Consider the following 17,605-nt stretch of genomic DNA (forward strand, 5'->3'; position numbering starts at 1 on the left):
TTCTCTGGCCATATCCAGAGCTCCATGGCCACTGCCAGGCTAGAGCTCCCCAGATACTGAGGCCAGGGAGCTTTGCTGGTGTCAGAACTCCCCACCATGCCACCTATCCTCCCCCCCCCCCCACACACACTGGGCTCCCAGCTAAGTTGCTATTGCCCCCCGCAGTGCTCTTGCCCCACCAGACCTACCTCCCTTTTACTGGGCTCTGTGGTCCATGAACATCAATGGTCCATACCAGACCACGGATGTTGCCGGACCAGGGAGTCTCAGTTAAGGGATGTACAACCTGTAATAGGAAGCAGATTTAAAACAAACAAAAGGAAGTATTTTTTCACACAATGCATAATAAACCTGTGGAACTCCCTGCCAAAGGCTGTTGTAAAGGTCAAGACTTTAACAAGGTTTAAAAAGAACTAGTAGAATCTCCATGGATAGTAATTTCATGCTCTAATAATAAGAATATAGCAGTAGCAGATTCTGACTGATAGAAATTAGTCAGAAGTTCACATTTACTCTCTGAGAACTGGTACTTTTTCAATCATTTCAGTTGAGAGATTTCTTGCCATGACCCATATAACAAATTGTACATATTCTCTGCAGCTTTAATGGACAGAAAGTTATTTGCAAAGAAATAGCTTGTAACTAAAAGCTTTCCCCCACCCCCGATAACCTCAGATACATTTGCTTTCATTTCAGCAATGTTTCTTGAGTTTTTTAGTTCAAGCCTGTGTTACCAATTGCTACAAATCAAAGAGAAGCTTTTTCAATTCCTGTTCATACCTGTAAATCTCAGGGGATAAGAGCAAGAATTTCTGGCTTTTTCTCTCCTCCACCTCCTTGATTATACCCTATAGTTGAGGAATAACATTTGGCAGGAGATACAGTTGCTGAGAGAGAGCTGGACGTCTTTGGCATGCAGTCAAATGTACAATGACATCAAAAGTGCAGAGCCTCCAAGCGCCTAAAAGGCCTCATTGATTATCTCAGAATACTCCCACAGTTTAAGTTATTCTACCCTATAAAACAGAGATTTTAAAAAATGTCATTGAATTTAAGGAATTTCTATAGCAGTCCTTTTCCCATCAAACCTGCTTTCCTATTTCTGAAGCTGCCAAGACCTGATTCTCCAGAAAGAGGTAATTTCTGTCTGTCCTGTCTCATTTCTGCAATATCAGATGGATCCAACCCATATGGACATTGAAGTTAATGGAAGTCTTTCTGATCACTTCAATGGGTTTTGTGTCAGGCAGAGTTTGGGAAGCATAGGGAGGCTTCCAGACTCATGCGGCAATCAATTGACATCCAGTCTAAAGTCTAAGATGAAACTAACTTTACTTCAGCATTAAATGAGTACATAAAAGCAGCTCTGATAACCAGTATTTTTAACCCTTCCTGTTTTATAAAGACCAGGGAGACGCGAAGCAAGCGCCCCCCTCCAGCAGACCAGGGAGACGCAGAGCGGCTTTTCTCAGCAGACACCTCAGCTTGAGAATAAAAGACTGAGGTAAGTGAGGTGTGGGAGAATAAAACTGAGCTCTGGAGAAATGTTTGGCTAGAGTTTCCCCTACAATATGTACCAGTTCCGACTTACATACAAATTCAACTTTAAGAACAAACCTACAGTCCCTATCTTGTACGTAACCCGGGGACTGCCTGTATGCCTCTCTCATGGAACTGGAAGGGACCTTAAGAGATCATTGAGTCCACTCCCATGCCCTCATGGCACGACCAAGTACCATCCCTGACAGATTTGCCACACATCCCTAAGTGGCCCCCTTAAGAATTGGGCTCACAATGCTGTGTTTAGCAAGCTAATGCTCAAACCACAGAGCTATCCCTTCCCCTAGCAGTTGCAGATTGATTGGGTATAAGGTATGAAGATTAATCTTCCATAGCCGCAGATGTTCTTTTTAAAAGTTTTAACCCATACTTATGGGAACTAACAAATTCATGGTCCATTCTGGTGAATTTCATTGCCAGAGATTTTAAAATTGATCAGTTTCACTATTTCAGTTGTTTACACTTGAAATGTCATGGTATTGTAACTGTGGGGATCCTGACCCAAAACGGGATAATGGGAAGATTATGAAGTTGTTGTATGAGGATGTAGCAGGCGGCAGGATTGAATACTTGAGACATGTCACCAGCTGGAGGCAGGACAATTAATATGGAACTCTGAAACTCCCATTAGAAAAGACAGCTGGCACAGTAAACATGAAAGACTGACAGGCTCTTCAACAGTTGTAGTATGTTTGGTGGGTTTTTCTGTCAGGAAATAGGGATGAGCCATGGAGGCATTCTCTTGTGACAATGTTGAAGATTATAGAAATGTCCTTTTCATTGAACACTTAAAAAACTGTATTAGAATAAAGAAAACAGTATTACTAAAGACACCGTCTATTTTGCTGAAAAGATTCTGCATAGTTCCTGCCCTATTCCCTGCTGCATGACTTCCTGATATAGATTTAAAGATAAATACACATATCCTCTCCAATGCAAACTGTTTTTTAATTCCCTTACTCTAACTCAGTATACCTACCATTGAAGAGACAATGCACAAATACCCATAATTCCAATATCTATGGCAAAACAAAATCAAGTTGATTCAGCAAAATTAAACAATCTATGGTATAAATGCCTGACCACACAATGGTTATGATGCTTATACTATTCAATCACCCAAGAAATGCATCAGTGGTCCAAGAATACTTACCTTAATGCATCATTTGAAGACCTGAGATGGAGGCTGGTTATGCTTTATGGGGGATTTAACTTGGCTGCAATATTACCAGGAATTCTCAGTCTGCTACTGTTCAGGGGACAAGGGGATGCTGAGGCAATATTATATATAATTATATTATACTTCCTCCACCTCAGATCAACTCTCTGCCAAGGCACAGGCCAGAGTTCTTTCTTTTCAAGGTTTAGTATTACATAGTGTTAAACATCAGAGATATTGTATTCTAAACCATCACTAGGTGCTAATAGTCCCCAGTCAAATTCAAGGAGAGAGAAAACCATACAGTTTAATAAACAAACACTTCTTACAAAGCTTTAGTTCGCACTATGTAAGTAACTTTATAAATAGCATTTGTAACACTGAATAACTTGTCCCTTGTAGAGCTGGCTGAAATTTTTCCAAAATTTCCTGCAAACTGTTAATTCAAAACAAAATTCGGCTTGGAAACACACCGACATGATGTTTATTAAATGAAATATGTTCCCCAGGACCTCAGCTACTGCTGTCTGAAATTGTCATGCTACTAATCAGTTTTACTACAGTTATTCAGCAGTAAAACTGACAAGAATCATATCAGTTTCAGGCAGCAGTTGCTCTGGCTTCCAGCTTCTGCAACTGGAAGCTATATGCACTGCTATGGAGCTGGTGACCCAGGGCTTCCAAACTCCTGGGTCAGCTATTTTTCCTGTATTGCTTGTGCTGGGAAGCTAAGAATTCACTGCAAATTGGAGCTGCCTGCAGCTGTGAACAATGGAAGCCTGATCTCCCGAGTAGTCCACCAGGAGCTGGTAGGAAACCAAGAAGGTTTTCTATGAAAACATAAATACATTCCTCATTCATCTTCCTTCAGAGATGATTTTTTAGACCCGAGAGTGTGACTGTAATATGTAGCAAGGCTCATGTGGATTTCTCAGAGCTTGAAAAGAACAGCAGTATCTCTGCTCATTACAAAACAAGTCAGCACCTTGTTAACAAAACCTATTTCTGAGGATCTTTTAGAGCTTGGGTTCACAGTTGACTGTGCTGTTCAGCTGACAACACAGCAGAAATCTGTAGCCTGTATCAAAAGTGAGTATTGGGATCAGCATATGAAAATATACCTTCCATTGATTCCTTTAGAGCCTCATGCTACAGGCACTGTATTTCCCAATAAAATAAATAAGTCAGTTAAGCATGTACAAATGCTGAACCTCATTCAGCTCTGCCCTGGGTCTCTCTATAATTGATAAAATCCTAGATTAAAGCAGAGAGCTAATAGCTAAATGGAAATGTAGCTTGGAAGTGTGACAGATGTTTCGTGCCCAGCACTCAAACTAGGTCCATAAAACACAATGGGATGGACAAAACACTATCCTAATAAGAAAGGCTTCCATAGTAAGAAAATGTAGACTAGCCCTTGCCCATAGCCAAAGTGGTACTGGCACTGGGACCTAGACCTTATAGTAGCCACATCTCTTGGTTCTATGTCAATAAACTACTAAGTTTACAGAGTTATATTTAACTCCTGTATTTATAATCTTGTTCCCCAAATCACTATGAGTTCTAATTGGCTCAGGTCTTAACTGGTGAATACATTCGTTACTTGCAAGATTCCTTACCTGCAACGAAAACTTCCTATTTTCTGAGCATGTCTAGTAACTACTACACTCTAATTTCTGGATGTTTTGAGTCCTTTCAGTTGAATTGGCCTATATGCTGGATGTGGTCAGAATATTCCAAAATCCATGGCTCCTACCCACTGCTTCTTCCCCTTTCTTGGGGCCAAAGAAAAAATGCTGAAGTAAAAAAAGTACATTGGCTGTTTTCACAGAACGTCTGCACTACACTATTCAGTGTGTGTGCAGGGAGGGTAATTTGTCTGGCTGGCCAAATGATAGAAACAGTGCTTTATGGTTGGGGGGAGAGTGAGAGAGAGGGAAGGGAGAAGAAAACTGCCGAAGAAAAGATTAGCCTGGCAGCATTGACTCATCACCTGGGAACTGGATGGGCAGAAGGGCTTAAACTTGGGTAATCCTGTGCACGAAGCCACCTTTAACTTGGAGCAGACTTTGGCATCTATATCTTCCCTCCCTTTTAGATAGTGAAACACCAGGTTGTTCAAGACTTATTGCAGATTGTGAGTTTGAATAATATGGGTCTAATTAGTAACAGGCATTTAACCCTGTTAATACATCCTGCACTATCTAAATATCCAGCTCATTCTTCTCACTGTAGGATTTAAGCATGCACTCATTGACGTGAACCACTTTGAAGACCCCTTTGAAAATGTATGTGCCTGTGGCCAGTACAGTGGGGTATTTATTTTTCTGTAAGATGGTGATACATATGAGCACATGGACTCTACTGAGCTGTAGTCCCTGGACCAAACACTTGACATGGATTAGGGTTACAAAAGGATAATACCAGAACAAGTGGTAGGGGTAAGGATTTACAGAGGTTAGTGGCCACAATTGCAATATTTCCCTCTGTTCTTAAAATGTTACGTGGAATTTTAGTTGTGGTAATTTTTAACTCTAATATGAGACATTAAGATAGAACCTTGTAGGACACTTGGGAAATTAATGGATTCTAGTTTTGAATTTAAATAACTTGAAATCAAATTTGTGATAATTTAATCATTTTTCAGTCAGAACAGACCTATTTTGGGGAGTTTGGTTTTTCATTTTTCACAAGTTTTCCAAATTCTGGTGACCCATTTATCAAGCATAGAATAATTTAAGAACTATATGTACTTTGAGTCATTTTTCCAGAGAGCTTTTCATTTCTTTCAGTGAAAATACAATTCAACTTATTCATATTTGTTTCTGATTTTGGCAGCATCAGTCAACATAAATGGACCCATTTTTTTCTTTATGCAATACGAAATAGAAAGCCTTTGCAACCCTAAAGTTAAAATGATGCCATATTTCTCACAATTTAAGTTCTGCTTCTGCTGTAATTTAAGTTTATATTAAATATTTAACAAAGCTACTTGCATTTTGTTGGTAAGATTTCTGCATCATACTATTATTGTTGTAACAGGTTAATTATTAGAGTACTTTAGGCATGCAATTACATGGAATTCTATGGTAGTCAAGTTACATCTCTGTTTATCAGACTCAAGGGGAGCAATATCTAATCAGGTCAGATTTTGTGACCCATTCATCTTCTAATGTTCACATCAGTTAGTCTTTGACACATTTTTACATTACTGGCTGGACAAAGGTTAAAGTTGTTTAGCTGCCCTTTACACAAATATTTCAAACCACTTCAGAAACATTTGATAAGAATAAAGGCAACCCTTTGAGTTAGTTGGTTTGCTGGCAGTAGCTTTCAAACAGGCAATGGCTGTACATACTGTTTATTCATAGTTCTTGGAAGAAGTCTGATGTTGTCCATACAATTTCCCTGTGGGATACAGTTTGAGAATTAGAAAGAAATTAAATAAGGACAAAGACAAAATACTCCACTTGGAAATGCTACCTTAGAAGGAGTACTGAAGGAGAGGATGTAGGGCTTCAGGGGTCATAGTGGACCACAAGCTAAATATGAGTCAACATTATGACCCAATTTCAAAAGCAAAAGAAGCAAACATCATTCTTGGGTGTATTTGCAGGAATGTTTTAAGCAAGAGATGAGAAGTAATTCTTCCATTCTACTCCATACCGATTAGGCCCCCAACTGGAATATTGTTTCCAGTTCTGGGTATCAACTTTCAGGAAAGATGTTGAAAAATTGGAAAAAGTCCAAAGAAGAGCAACAAAAATTATAAAATTATAAAATATGACTTACGAAGGAAGACTGAAAGAACTGGGTTTGTTTAGGCTGGAAAAGATAAGACTGAAAGAGGATGTGGTAACAGCTTTCAAGTACCTAAAAGATGGTTACAAAAAAGAGGGAGAAAATTATTCTCCTTAACCCGAAGGACAAGAAGCAATGGACTTAAGTTGTAATAAGGGATGTTTAGGTTGGACATTAGGACAAACTTTCTATCTGTCAGGTTGGTGAAGCACTGGAATAAATTACCTAGGAAGGTTGTGGAATCTCTGGCCTTCAAAATTTTTAAGAGAAGGTTACTTAAACATCTATTAGGATGGTTTAGAGTAGACCATTCTTAGTCCTACCATTAGTGCAAGGTACTGGATATGATGAGGTGCTTTCCAGTTCTATGGTTTTGAGTTTGCTGGCACATGCAGTTAAACAGCGCAGTGCTACATGGAACCTTTTCATAATTCAAATCTTCCTCCCCTCCAAAGTTGTTGTTGTTTCTAAAGTTAAAATGTGAAAACATTGCATGAGTCTTGGTTTATCACTTCTCTGGACAGAAGTTATTGGAGCCATTTCTCTGAGTAGGGCCATTCAAATTTGACCTTGTGAAACAATTTGTTATCCCTTTGTGGAGGGTAGCCAAGCTAAAGCCTTAATCTTCATGGGCAGGCTGCTGATTTGCCTCCACTTTGTATAAAAAAGTCTCTGGGGCCACTCAGGGTAAATTCTTGGACTGCTTACTGTAGTAGCTTACAGTGCACAGGGCCAGCTCAGGGGCTACCGTCTGCTATATTGGGTTTTAGAACTTGTTCTAGCCGTCTGCACAGGGGGTGAAATTTACCTCCAGGGACTAAATTCCATTCTGCCTCTTTTTTCTGAAGTGACACATAAATATTATCCTAAACATGTAATGAGAGATTTCTTGTAAGATTTCTATTGGGATGGCTGAGATGTAGAAAGAGGATAGCCTCTCATTATATTTCATTATTTCCATTTCCTGTCTCAAGTGAAACAATATTAGTTAAAGTGAAAAAAATCCCGATTCTTAGAAATGTTATGGCTTTAGATAAGTTAAGAACATAGATATTGCCATATAAGGTCAAAGGAATGATAGTTGTGTCCTATCTTTTCTTAACATCCAGTACAAGTCTTTCATGGAAGGTGATTCATGAAATAGCATATCTAATGATGGTTGAAAGTTAGATACCAGTTTAACTTTCTCTGTTTCAGAGTCCTATAAATGTGTACTCTATAAACAAGACTCTCCCTAATTATCACTATTCTTCAGTGTCAGATATCAATATCAAAGACAGAAGGACTTGAAGTGCTAATAAATAAACACAACTATGACATAGTTGGTATCACAGAGACTTGATAGGATAATACACATGATTGGAATATTGCTATAGAAGGGTATTCAGGAAGGATAGGCAGGGGAAAAGGGAGGAAGTGTTGCCTTATATATTTAAAATATATACATTTGGTGGAGATGGACATAGGTGACAGCGTTGTTGACAGTCCCTCGGTTAGATTAAAAGGGGTAAAACCAAAGGTGATGTCATGTTAGGTGTCCACTACAGACAGCCTACCCAGGCGGAAGAGGTGGGTGAGGCTTTTTTAAAACAACTAACAAAATCATCCAAAGCACAGGATTTCGTGGTGATGGGGAACTTCAACTATCCAGACATATGTTGGTAAACTAACATAGCAGGGCACAGATTATCCAGTAAGTTCTTGGACTGCATTGGAGACAGTCCAAGATTGAGAAAGCTACTTGGGGGGAAGCTGTTCTGGATTTGATTTTAACAAATAGAGAGAAATTGGTTGAAAATTTGAAAGTGGAAGGCAGCTTAGAGTTCATGATTCTAAGGAATGATAGAAGAGAGAACAGCAAAATAGAGACAACAGACTTCAGGCAGACTTTAGCAAACGGTAGGTAAGGTCCCATGGGAAGCAAGACTAAGAGGAAACACAACTGAAGAGAGTTGGCAGTTTTTCAAAGGGACATTATTAAGGGCCCAAAAGCAAACTATCCCACTGCATTGGAAAGATAGAAAGCATAGTAAGAGACAACGTTGGCTTAACCAGGAAATCTTACATGATCTTAAAAAAAAAAGGAATAATAAAAAACATGGAAACTAGGTCAAATTACAAAGGATTAATATAAGCAAACAACACAAGTAAGCAGGGGTAAAATTAGAAAGGTGAAGGCACAAAATGAGCTCAATCTAGCTAGAGATGTAAAGGGTAACAAGAAGACATTCTACAAATATATTAGAAACAAGAAGACCAAGGACCAAGTAGGCCCAATGCTCAAGGAAGAGGTAGAAACAATAACAGGAAACTTAACAACTTCTTTGTTTTGGTTTTTGTCAAAAATATTGTTGGTGACTGGCTGCCTAAAATAGTGAATGCTAGTGGAAATGGGATAGGTTTAGAAGTTAAAATAAAAAAAGAACAAGTTAAAAATTACTTAGAAAAGTTAGATGTCTTCAAGTCACCAGGGCCTGATGAAATGCAAATATAGTGCCCATCTATAAAAAGGAAAATAAGAACAACGCAGGAAACTACAGACCAGTCAGGGTAGATAATGGAGCAAGTAATTAAGACATTCATCTGGAAGATAATAAGGTGATAGGTAACAGCCAGAATGGATTTATAAAGAACAAATCATGTCAAATCAAACTGATAGCTTTCTTTGAGAGGATAACAAATCTTGTTGATAAGAGAGAAGAGGTGGACATAGTATAGCTAGATTTTTGTAAAGCATTTGATACATCGTTGTATGACCTTATCAATAAATTAGGGAACTACAATCTAGATGAGGCTACTATATGGTGGGTGCATAACTGGCTGGATAACCGTTCTGAGAGAGATTTTATTAATGGTTCGCAATCATGCTGGAAGTGCATAACAAGTGGGGTTCTGCAGGGGTCTGGTTTGGGATCAGTTCTGTTCAATATCTTCATCAATGATTTAGATATAGAGAGTATGCTTATTAAGTTTGCAGATGATGACAAGCTGAGAGGGGTTCCAAGTGCTTTGGAGGATAGGATCATAATTCAAAATGATCTGGACAAACTAGAGAAATGGTCCGCGGTAAATAGGATGAAGTTTAATAAGGATAAATTCAAAGTACAGTAAAACTCCATTGGTCCGGCATCCAATGCTCTGGCACTCCTGATGGTCCAGCACCATCGGGAACCTGGAAGTGTTCCAGCCAGCTGAACAATTGGAGCTGTTCTGCGCCCGGCTTCAGGGATGCCAGGGGCAGAGCAGCTGGGGTGCTGCTGGGTTGGTCCTGTAGCACTGCCCCTCGGGGCTGCGGGACCAACCCGGCAGCACCCCAGCTGCTCTTGGGGACGGCTGGGGCAGAGCAGCTGGAGTGCTGCCAGGTTGGTCCTGCAGTGCCGAGGGCCGGCGCTACGGGACCAACCCGGCAGCACCCCAGGTGCTCTGCCCCAGGCATCCCCGATTCAGCGGCTGCTGAAACTGACCAGCAGCACATTCTGGGAAGCACAGGGCAGAGCAGCTCTGCCCCGGGCTTCCTGGAGTCAGCCACTGATCAGTTTCAGCAGCAGCTGCTCTTGGGGACGCCTGGGGCAGAGCAGCTGAGGTGCTGCTGGGTTGGTTCTGCAGCGCCGAGGGGCAGCGCTATGGGACCAACCTGGCAGCACCCCAGCTCCTCTGTCCCAGGCATCCCCAAGAGCAGCTGGGGTGCTGCAGGGTTGGTCTCGCAGCGCCGAGGGACAGCACTACCGGACCAACCTGGCAGTACTCCAGCTCCTCTGCCACAGGCGTCCCAGATTCAGCCACTGCTGAAACTGACCAGCAGCAGCTGAATTGGGGATGCCTGGGGCAGAGCCGGACTATCAGAAGGGGGGGCTATGAGTGGTCTGGGTGGCATCTCCCCCACCTCACCTCGGGCCCCTCATAGCCCCCTCTTCCGATAGTCTGGCATATCTGATAATTCGGCACCCTCTGGGTCCTAAAGGTGCCAGATTATTGGAAGTTTAGGAAGGAACAGTCAGTTTCATACATACAAATTGGAAGTGACTATCTAGCGAAGAAGTACTGCAGAAAGGGATCTAGGGGTCATAGTGGACCCCAAGCTAAATATTCACTACTGTGACACTGTTACAAAAAAAACAAACACGATTCTAGGATGCATGAACAGGAATGAAGTGAGCAAGATATGAGAAGTCATTGTTTTGCTTTTCTCTGCACTGATTAGGCCTCAATTGGAGTATTGTATCCAGGTCTGGGTACCACATTTCAAGAAAGATGTGGGAAAAGTTGGAGAAGGTCTAGAGAAAAGCAACAACAATTATTAAAGGTCTAGAAAACATTACCTATGAGGGAAGACTGCTAGAACTATGCTCTTAGAAAAGAGAAGACTGAGAGGGGACATGGTAGCAGTTTTCAAGTATCTAAAAGGGTGTTACAAGGAGAAGGGAGAAAAAATTTTCTCCTGGGCCTCTGATGATAGGACAAGAAGCAATGGGTTTAAATTGCAGCAAGGAAGTTTAGGTTGGACATTAAGAAAAACTTCCTAACAGTCAGGATGGTTGAACACTGGAATAAATTGCCTAGGAATGTTGTGGTATCTCCATCACTGGAGATATTTAAGAGCAGGTTGGGTAGACATCTATCAGGGATGGTCTACATGGTGCTTGGTCCTTCTATGAGGGGCAGGAGCCTGAACTCTATGGTCTCTCTAGGACCCTTCCAGTTCTAGTATTCTATGATTCTACATAGAAATATTTTCCAATTTTCAGTAAAATGCTTAGAGATGGCTCTATTCCACATCTACAAGACCTGCCAAAATTATAACAGATAAAGAACAGCAATAAATATTTTTACATTTGTTTTCTTTGTTTCCATCTGAAGTTTTTAATACATGTGGGTCCTTTGCTAGTGAGTTTAACTAACCATCCAAGCTCAAGCACTTTTATATACTGAACATTCAATGAACAAATGAAAAGGCAGATGTGGCTGGGCTCTACATGAACTACTCGTTTGGCCTCTGGATAATGAAAACACTTGCCATGAGAGTCCACTGAGACAACATTCAACACAACATCCTCTTCTTCCCTCATCAGCCTTAGTATTGTAAATTTGGCAGGGAGCCTATATTGTTCATTCAGCCAAATACTCTTCAGTTCTACATGGAATTCTACCAGACTAATGCCACTTATATGAGCTGGTAAAAGAGCAACAGCTTAGAAAGCCATTTTTATAAAAATGGACAATCTTTTCATTTCTGAAAGCAGAGTGCAGACATAACTAACACGCACTTATATCCACAGCAATGCCGATTGGACTGACTAGAACTTCTGTGCCTTGTATCAGAAGCTAAAATACCACATAGAGATGCCAGGAGTTCGGAGAGAGGCTTAATCCAACATAGTTATGTAAAACCAAGGATGTGTCTAGACTACAGGGTTTTGTCGACAAAAGTGGCCTTTTGTCAACAAAACTATACCGGTGTCTAGTCTACCGTCATGTTCTGTCAACAGTAAGTCTACGGAACGTGGCAGTTTTGTCGACAGCAGTAAACCTCCTTTTATGAGGAAGAATGCCTTTGTCGACAGAGATTTGACAAGAAAAGGTGTGTGTGGATACAGGGAGCCAGTTCTGTTGGCAAAAAAGGCCTCCAGGAAGAAGCCCTGGTGGATAGTCTAGCCTTTACAGGTACAGCACCTCTGAAGTTCCTGGCCGCAGCCTCTTAAAGGCACAAGCACCCAGACAGGCCTTGCTGTCCAGCAGCTAGCCAGAGCACCCATGCCAGCTGTGACAGCCATGTCCCAGCCTCAAGGCCCCCCTGACCCTTCTCAGGACAGAGACGAGGACCCACCCAGGGGCGCCAAAAAGAGGACACCAGCCTGGACAGGGCCAAAAATCAAAAACCTCCTGGAGCTCTGGTCCAGGAAGAAGCCCTGCAGGCCCTACAAACACACCATAGGAATGTGGACATCTATGAGTGCCTGGCCCAGGGACTGGCCACCAAAGGGCATCACCCCTGCACCATGGCACAAGTCAGGGCCAAGGTAAAGGAGCTGCAGCAGGGATATGCCAGGGCCCAGGACCAGCGCTCCCGTTCCGGGGCAGCCCCCGATACCTACCCTTACTATCAGGAGTTGGAGCAGATCCTAGGCGGTGGGGAAGCCCAGACTCCACTGCGTGTGGTGGAATCCAGGTAATCCCACCACATCATGGACCGACCCCTTCTGAGAGAGGAAGACCAGGCAGGAGAGGTGGGAAAGCTGCACCAGGAGGAGGAGGATGAAGAAGAGGAGGCAGCAGGGACTCAGACCCCAGAAGCCTCCCAGGTGTCTGTGGACGTCAGGGAGGGAACATCAGGTGCTTTGAGGAGCCACCACACATGGGCAGTTTGGCAGTGTGGGGGGCCAGCTAGTCCCATTGCCACTGTGGGGCCCCTGTGAGGCTTTCAGGCCACTGCCCAACTCACACGCGGTGTCACATGTAACACCCCTGAGTCTCCTGTCCAAAGGAGAGCCCCTGACAGCCATGGCATGCCCTCGGGGACAGCAGGGTGCATACAGACAGTGATTCTCTCCTCTTTTCCTCCACAGTTGGGCCCTCTACCCAAGAGGGGAGAACCACACCTGCCTCACCACCATCCCAGACCCATGGCACTGCAGGACCTGCTGAGGGAGCACGTTGTGGCCCTGCAGGACCTCAACAGGACCCTCCAGCAGAGGATGGAGGCAGAGGCCGAGGCGCACCAGGTGCCACAATGAGGGAGCTCTTCGCTTTGCCTGCCATTGTCATAGGCACCGCTCCTCCTGCACGCCAGGCCCCTGCTCCCCCAGCCCCTCCAGTCCTCTCTTCCCCCACCCCCAGCACCACCTACTCCTGAACCCTCACAGGCCCAACATCTGCTCCCCACTCCTGCCCAGGCCAGGACTAGGTCTCACTCCACCCAATCCCAAGGCCGTAGTGATGCCAGGACACAGGAAGGTGGGAAGGTGGCAGGACCCTGTGATCAGGGAAGCAGCGGCTTACTTGAGCCCCCTCCCACCTCCCGATGTTCAGGCCTCCTTCCCCCTCCAGGTTTTCAGTCCCCTACCACCCCAGTTAAAGGTCATTTCAGTTATATAACAAAATCTTTATTTTTGAGTGGAAAATTTACCTTTACATATTTGAACAGTACACAGATTTTTTTTTTTAATAGTTAGCACATTTTCTTTACTGATAATGTTTCTAATAAAAAACTAATGTCTATGTACAAAGAAAACAGGGTGTGTATGTATTCTTTATGGGAAGAGGGTGAGGGTAGTGGAGGGACAGGTAGGGTGGGCCAGGCCAAACCCCTCATGGAGAAGGTCCTAGGGAGAGTCAGTGGGCTCCTTCTGAGAATCTCTCCCTTAGGGCCTCTTGGATTTGGACACCAGCCTGGTGAGCTTGGAGGATGGCAGCTGTCCAGGGCTGCTCAAATTGCCTCCACTTGCCGTCAGCCTCTGTCCCCCACTCTAGCAGGAAGGCCTCCCCTTTCCTCTCCACCAGGTTTTGGAGGGTACAACATGTGGCCACCACCTCTGGGATGTTGCATTCGCCCATCTCCAGCTGCGTGAGGAGGCAATGGAACCTCCCATTCAGCCAGTCGAACGCGCATTCCACCTGGATGCGAACCTGGCTAAGATGTGAGTTGAAAAGCTCCTTGCTCGCATACAGGTGGCTGATGTAGAGCTTCATGAGCCACAGCAGCAGGGGATAGGACGTGTCAGCCACTATGCACACTGACATCTGCACGTCCCTAAGTGCAAGGTGCCGCTGGGGAAAAAATGTTCCTGCCTGCAACCTGCGGTACAGGTAGGAGTTGCGGAATATGCGGGCATCATGTGCCTGCCCCGACCACCCGACACAAATGTCCATAAAATGTCTCCGGTGGTCAACCAGGGCCTGCAGCACAATGGAATAGTAGCCCTTCCGGTTTATAAATTGGGCTGCTCGATGGGGCTCCTCTGCAGTTCGGGAATCAAAGGGTGGCAAATCCGGCAATGATATTGTCCAGATCCCTGAGACGGACGAGCCTCTTCAGCAGCTCCGCATTGATGGCCCTCACCACCTGCAGCACAAGACAAATAGACAGATAGAAAACAGGGAGTTAGACAGGTTACCTAAGCACTTGGGAGGAGAACCCTCCCCCCCAACCCACTGCTCCCCTTCTCAGGACACCCCCCCTCCCGCATCAGTGCACGGGTGGCCAAGGAGTGGCCTCCCAGTGCCACTCCATCCCCCACTCCCTCTTGCCCTTGCCTGACAGTCCTCCTTTCTCAACCCCCCCCCCACTCAACAGGGCCTGTCCCCTGACAGTGACTTACCTCCATCAAGATGGCCCTGATAGTAGACCTCCCCATGCCAAACTGGTGTCCCACAGAGCGGTAGCTGTTGGGAGTGGCCAGCTTCCACAGGGCAATTGTGACCCGCTTCTGCAGGGGGATGGCAGGCCACAGGTGGGTGTCCTGGTGCTCCAGAGCAGGGGGTGAGCCAGGCACACAGCTCCAGGAATGTGGCCTTCCGCATCCGGAAGTGGAGGAGCCAGTGGTTGTCATCACAGAGCTACATGACAAGCCGGTCCCACCAGTCTGAACTCATCTCGTGCCTCCAAATCTGCCTGTCCCTAAAAAGTTTGGGGTCAAGGGCAGAGCTCCTGCATCCTGGAGGAGGGTCTCTTCGGTGTGGTCCGGGTCCATATGAGGCAGGAGATTCATGACAGAGTCATGCAGATGCAGCAGAAGCGGCAGTATAGCAGCATGGGGCCATTGCCTGCCCAGGGGCAGCTCAGGCTCCATGGCCAAATAAAAGGTGAAAAGCGGAAAAAAAAAACCCCGGAAAATAAACTGCTTTGGTGTCCGAGGAAGCAGGGAAACCAGAGCAAGCACTGCATCAGCTTTGCTTTCCCTCTAGGAGGTAGGCAAGCCAGAAGCAGGAGCAGAGCAATGGCTGTCCAGGGGGATCCCTTTAAGCACGCATCTCTGCAAAGGGCAGGCAGCAGCACCTGGAAATAAAGGCTGCTCCTATGCCCTGCCAGAAGCACTTCCAGGTGCCTTCTTTTGTCGACAGAGTATCCAGCAGTCTGGACGCTCTTTTTCAAAAAAGCGGATTGATATCTCGATACACATAATGTAATTTAGACGCTCTTTTTCAACAGAGGCTTTGTCGACAGATACTGTCGACAAAGCCTCTGTTGAAAAAGGCAGGCAGTCTAGACATTAGCCCAAGAGAAAAAGGCAACCCTCCAAATCCCATGTGCAATAATTTCCATATTAATACATCAAATCAAAGCCAAAAGAAAACATACTGAGAATTGAGAGGAAAAGTGGAGGAATCAAAAGAGAACGTGTGAACCATAAGATTAAGGAAAGCTTTCAGGCCATGAAGCTTTTATGACAGAAGCTAAAGAAAATATTGCTATCCAAAAAATCAACACATTGACTGGTGATGTCCACTCAGACAGTCACTTTTATAAGAATAAAAAACAAATTAAAAAGTGAGTAAAAGACACTAGGCTTTGTGAAAAGGGTAAATGGCAATCCCTGGAGTAAATATAGCTAGGCAAAAACTCAGAAATTCAGACAATGGCTATATTGCCTTTCTTCAAAAACTGAGTTTGAAAAAATTAGATCATAAAGATGTTTTGGAAAATTCTGAGATGAGCAAGCAGGAAATGATTACATCAACTTTACTGCAAATGTAACTACTGTGAACACAATTGTGCAACCACCATCATGACAAATGCTTTGCAGATTTAAAATGGACACCTGAGGTCATCCTTCTCCTTGGCTTTTATGTATTTATTTCTCCACTAGAGAAAATAGAGTCTCTTTCATTATGTGATTGACTGAACTATAGTAGCAAATACCTGATTTTCCTTAAGATCTAAGAGAATATGAAATAAAAGCAACATGGAAAACCTGCTATGTGCACTTTTTTTCAGCCCTTGTGGTCATACATCCACGATATTAGCTGTTCAAGCAGAGTTTCAGATGCTGATGTGTGCCATTAGTCCACATGTGAACGTCAGGTTGCTAATTTTTGCAATAGCAACACAAAAATCATGCACTGATCCACTATTCATACAAACACCCTGATTCTTTTGCTCCATTGAAATAAAATGCAAAATTCCAACTGTCTTTCATAGGAACTGGACTGAGCCTTATTAAAGTTACATTACCAGTTTTATCGCTTTTACCTCTGGTGCAGGCTACTCTGCAATATGGAGGGATAGTACAACACTGAGACCTCCAAGGAATTTATTCCATCAATTTTCCATAATTAAACCCTATGGCTGTGTCTACATTGGCACCCTTTTCCGGAAAAGGGATGCTAATGAGACACTTCGGAATTGCAAATGCTGCGGGGGATTTAAATATCCCCTGCGGCATTTGCATGAACATGGCTGCCGCTTTTTTCCGGCTCAGGGCTTTGCCAGAGAAAAGCGCCAGTCTAGATGGGATCTTTCGGAAAATAAACCCTTTTCTGGAAGATCCCTTATTCCTGATTTTAAGAGGAATAAGGGATCTTCCGGAAAAGGGTTTGTTTTCCGAAAGATCCCATCTAGACTGGCGCTTTTCTCCGGCAAAGCCCCGAGTCGGAAAAAAGCGACAGCCATGTTCATGCAAATGCCACGGGGGATATTTAAATCCCCCGCGGCATTTGCAATTCCGAAGTGTCTCATTAGCATCCCTTTTCCGGAAAAGGGTGCCAATGTAGATACAGCCTATGGGAGCATCTACATTGCACTGTAACTCAAAATAAGATTCTCAATTTGAGCTATACAAATTTTGTATCTTATTTCAATGCTATTTCAGACTAGCTTATTTTGGCCTTTAGACACTATCTACTTAGAGCCACATTTTGCAATAAAGTACTATTCTGAAACATCCCTCATTCCACATAGAATGAGGTTTACAGGGATGCCAGAATAGCGAGTTTGAAATAATGGGCTTGCAGTATCCCAAAATAGAATTGCAGTGTTAACAGACCCTGTGTTCAATCACTTCCCAGAAGCTTTCAACCCCTAGAAATAAAATAGGAGTGAAGTCTAAAGTCAGCATTTTAGCTCTTTTTAATCTTGTACTAATACGGTTC

At 43.7% G+C, this 17,605-nt stretch overlaps 1 long non-coding RNA gene across 1 annotated transcript; it reads left to right on the plus strand.

Moving 5' to 3' along the window:
- The first annotated feature begins 921 nt into the window (after positions 1-921).
- LOC142829442 (uncharacterized) lies at positions 922-13,658 on the plus strand. The gene is made up of 3 exons (XR_012903855.1): positions 922-1,136; positions 1,406-1,504; positions 13,084-13,658. It is a non-coding gene; the product is annotated as an uncharacterized LOC142829442 (long non-coding RNA).
- The last annotated feature ends 3,947 nt before the right edge of the window (positions 13,659-17,605 follow it).

Source organism: Pelodiscus sinensis, chromosome 5, assembly GCF_049634645.1.
Source record: "Pelodiscus sinensis isolate JC-2024 chromosome 5, ASM4963464v1, whole genome shotgun sequence".
In the NCBI taxonomy this organism is placed as follows: domain Eukaryota; kingdom Metazoa; phylum Chordata; order Testudines; family Trionychidae; genus Pelodiscus; species Pelodiscus sinensis.